This window comes from Cornus florida, unplaced genomic scaffold (genome assembly GCF_030987335.1).
Source record: "Cornus florida cultivar Cherokee Brave unplaced genomic scaffold, ASM3098733v1 CherokeeBrave_3.0.0_Hap2_Chr01, whole genome shotgun sequence".
In the NCBI taxonomy this organism is placed as follows: Eukaryota; Viridiplantae; Streptophyta; class Magnoliopsida; order Cornales; family Cornaceae; genus Cornus; species Cornus florida.
In genome coordinates this window covers 108801610-108806397 of record NW_026775571.1, presented here as the reverse complement: position 1 = coordinate 108806397, position 4788 = coordinate 108801610, and positions in this window count along the sequence as shown.

Below are 4788 nucleotides of genomic sequence, written 5' to 3'. Positions count from 1 at the left end.
GCCAAATTGATGTAGTGAATGTGGGGGTTCAAGAAAAGCCTTTTGGGTTAAATTTAAATTTATAAAAACCACTACCAACACTACTACTAATGTAGCAAAAGTGAGTAGGGATCATCCCAAGGGACTGTAAGGATCGAGCAATGTCGTGGAATCATAATTAGGGCTAGTAGGTCAAGTGATCAAACAATTGATTGGTTGGTTGATTAAAGAGCAACTAAACTAAACTAAGTAATAGTAAAAGAGTGCAATTAAGAGTAAGTAAGAAAGCGAAAGAGAGATCTTGTGGTTTAGAGATCACCACCAAGCAATGCATTTCTATATCATTGACAAGTGATTAATGAGGGCAAATAGTGGGTTGCAATATTGGTGTGTGTGTATTTGGTTGATTCAACAAGCAAGGATGACTAGTTAAGCATGTATTATCTAAACATCATGTGAAAGGCACAATATATCTAAGCTATGAAGCATATATTGCCTAAACAACATGCGAAAGGCACAATAAATCAAAACAAGTCATTAATCCTTTCATTAAGCTCACAATCCAAATACAACACAAGGATAGAGACATATGCTAATTGTATTCAAAAGCTTGGATCATCAAACAATAAGCATAGATTGTCCTTCTATTTAACACTACACTACAACTATACTATATCTACACTACTAGCATGAAAATAAACTAGGGGAGAGGCACAATCCATCAAGAGATAAGCATGAACCATCAAGAAAATCACAAAAGCATTCTTTTAAGCACAATGTTTTGACAATCTCTAAATCTATAGCATCAATACACATAGACATGCATCAATAACATAAAATCTAGAGATAAGCACATGAACATCTATTCTAGCATACATAGACATATAAATAGAATGAAATGACCAATTGGAATCATTAAACCACATATATCATTGAATAAACAAGATCTATATATATCAAAGTGTCAAAACATCAATTACAACACTAATCCCTCAATAATACACAAGATTAAGATATAGAAAGCATGCTTGGGGCTAACTCTAGCCCCAAGAGGATGTCTAGCCACTCATGGTGATGATACTCCAACCTTTAAGGGCTAACTCCATGGTTGAAATCTGCTCCATGTTGATGAAGAGTCTCCAATAGTGTCTCTAGCCTTCTCCTCCAAACTTCCTCTCCAAGGGATGATATGAATATTCAACTGGCTCTCCTTGAAAAAATAATCTTTATCCTTATATAAGTAGGTCAAAATGACACCCAAAATGAGCTGGGGTCGTGCACACAATATTCCCTAATGATTGGATAAAGGACAACTTTCAATGAGACGGAATTTTAACTTTTTTGCACTGGAGGAAGTTCGATCGATCGAACCTTGAACTTGGATCGATTGAAAGTAAGTGAGATCGATCGAACTTAGGCTGGATCGATCCAACTGGCTGAGCTTTTTAGAAAAAGACAAATTCGAGATATTTATGGGAGATATTTATGGGAAAAAGACAAAAGTGGTTAGTGGGTGGTACAGTTGTGGATAGGATCAATCATTTGAATAAGGACAAAAGTGTTCGATCGATCGAAGGATGGTATTGGATTGATCAAACTTTTGGAACTTTATGCTTTTGGGTCAAGGCTTGGATCTATCTTGAAATGCTGAGATCGATCATTTTTCGATCGATCGAACCTTGAACTTAGATCGATCGAACTTTGCTGCTTGCCACCTTTGGCTTTATTTGCTTCCTTCTTTTTCCACTTTACCCTTTTCTTTGATTAATCGCAGAATTGCTTCAATTAAGCTCTTATCTGGCTGAGTTAGCTTATTTTCGGGATAGGTGCCTGAAAGTGGAAATAATACAAAATCAATTTAAAACGGTAAAGTAAGATAGATAAAGGTACTAGAATGCCTAAGCTTAAGGTGTTTAAATATGCACTTTTCAGTGCTCATCACACCCCCAAACTTAAATATTGCTAGTCCCTAGCAATGAACTAGAAAGAAAAGGAATGAAATAAACAACTATACAAATATGAATCTAGGAAACAATAAATGGATAACGCCACTTTCGTAGGGAACACGATTGCATTTAGCATATGCAACAAGCCTTTTAAACCCCTAGGTTACCCCTAGTGGACGAGTGAAGTCTCGTGAGGGTTTCCAAAAATGGTACCCATAAACATTAAGCTCATTCTTTCAAAAGAGGCACCAATATTGCAAACAAGTCTTGGGAGAAAACTACCTCAAGTATGCAATGTTTCAAACATTTCTAAGCAATCTCCTAAAATTTCAACATCAAGCAAGCAAGTATGGTCCTCCACACATCAAGAAAATGATCATGCAAATCAAAACAACTCTAGAATCCTTTTGAGTGGACTGGCATCAAATGTGTTACTATCTAAGCCAACTAAGGAATTAATCACATCCTTACCCTCAAACTAGCACACAAATCTAGTACCGATCATCAAGACCAAAAGTGGACCTTTTATTAAAGCTTTATTCATCTAGGTGCACTTTTTCTTTTCACTCATTTTTTATTTTATTTATTTATTTTTATAAAGGATCAAAGATGGAAGCATAGTGCAATGTGTTGATCTCTTAAGCTTTCTAACGATTCATGAGGTCAAGCGTTAGGTCAATGACTCCCAAACCAAACGACTTTAGGGCACTAGGTGTTCAAACACCCTACGGACTTACAAGCTCAAATAAACTAGGCTACAAATCAAGACAGCAACCATCTAATCATTTCTTACTTCTCACTTTTTGAGAGAAGTCCTCACTTTTATTGTTTTTGCAACATTTTTTTTTTAATACAATTATTAACCTAGAGTTTGGGCCCTCCACCTTTCGGCACGAGAAGTTCAGTGCCTGATGTGGCTAGAATCCCGACTACTTAGTGAAAAGGGGTTGTTATCCACTTTTATCAAGAATGAAAGCTTTCAATGCACTACTAGCCCAATTGGGATATAACCAATTCAATAATTAACAAAGCATGTACCCCACAAATGAATGCTAGTGTGCGCTGGGGCTAGTGTAGAAGACTAGAATGAATCTCAAAACAATCACAAAATCAAGATGATGTGGACCACAAATGCAAGCAAGATATCAATCTTTCAAAAAATTTACTCCTAAATGGCTTCCACAAGACATACAAGGAGTATTGGCCTTTCAAGTTAAGCAATTTTTAAATTTTAAGCAATATAGTCTTCAAAAGATCAAAATCATAACTAGATATGGACCAATCATAGAAATATCCCTCAAATACACAAGTCATGCTAAAAATTTGAATTTAAAACTAACATTGTAGAGTACCATTCCCCCCAAACTTAAATTGCACAATGTCCTCAATGTGCAAAAAGAACAAAGAAAAGAGTATACCAGTGCAACTAAGCAAGAATGATCGAGACTGAAGTATCCGAAGTGGGTGGCATTGCCCCCCCAAACTTGGGATGAACTGTGGTCCTGAAAATTGGCACTTGGATAAACTTATCAGATAACAAAATGGGATAATCAGTGCACAGTGGTCATACAAGTGTAAATGGGATAAACAGATAACGAAATGAGAGAGGTATAAGGGTGGTCCTGGAAATTGGGTAGCACTCTCTCACTGAAGTCACTATGATGCACCTGATGGAGTCAAACATACAGATATGAGAATACAATCATATGACATCCATAGCAAAAATAGATATATAAAATAGAAAAAGTGCAGGTACAACAAAAATATCAAAGCCGATAGACCGGCTGTAAAAATAATACAGTGACAATAATAAAGTATCAAAATGAGAGAGGGATCATAAGATAGAAAGGACTGGGAGCTCAGGAAGATGAGGTAGGACGGGCAGGTCTGGCTCCGCAGATGTCTCTGGATAAATCTCTAAACATGGTCGCGACATCCGTGCGGACGGCAGCAAACTCAGCTCTGTGGGCTATGAGGTTAGCTCAGATGGTAACAACAGCATCCTCGAGCATCTGCAGATGTACTCCAAAGTCGGGGGTCATATCTAGAGTCTCAGGCATAGATGAATCAAAAGAAAGCTCCTGAGTCTACTCCTGCTCATGAATAGGCGACCTGGCTGGAGAGTCCTACTCTGTATCGTTTGCAGGGCGCTCTAAGTCGATGTCTAAATGCTCGGCAGCTGGATCAACTGGTGCGTCGTCCGCTGCGGGATGTGCTGCTGATGCCTCTGCCGATGCTTCTGCTGCCGCTTCCTCCTCTAACTCCAGCTTTACAGTCGCCAGTACGGCATGGACCTATAGGCGAGTGATAATAGCTCTGTAGCTCTTGTCCCAGTCTTTCTTGAGGAAGTGACAGGAACCTCTCTTGGGGTGCTCCTGCGGGTGGATGGGATAGTGCTGCTCAATGAGAATCCGGGTAATGAGGTGGCTGAATGGAAGAAACTTGGCCCTTCCGAGTGCCTCCTTGCTGACGTACTCATCGTAGAGCTTCCTCATCATACTCCAGATAAGCGTAGGAATGGACACCCAGTGGTCGGTATAGAAGGCGTACAGGGTTGCTAGATAGTCACCCGCCTCTGAATCTTGTGTCCCGCCATGTATATATTTCGGTAGAGCACCGAATCTGTAAACCATAGGTCATCCGGCAAGAATGTTCGGGTGGCGAAGGTCTCGCCATCGGCATGGTGACCTTTGAGAAAAATCACCATGTCGGAGTAAGAAGGCCTGTGGAACCTGGGATATGTCTCCTATAGCTCGGGCGGGCACCGATGTAGACAGCGAGTCGAATGGGCCAGAGTATCCACTATAATGGTGATCTCATGGCTATCAATAGAGGTGATGAGCTAGGCTATAGTGCGCGGCGA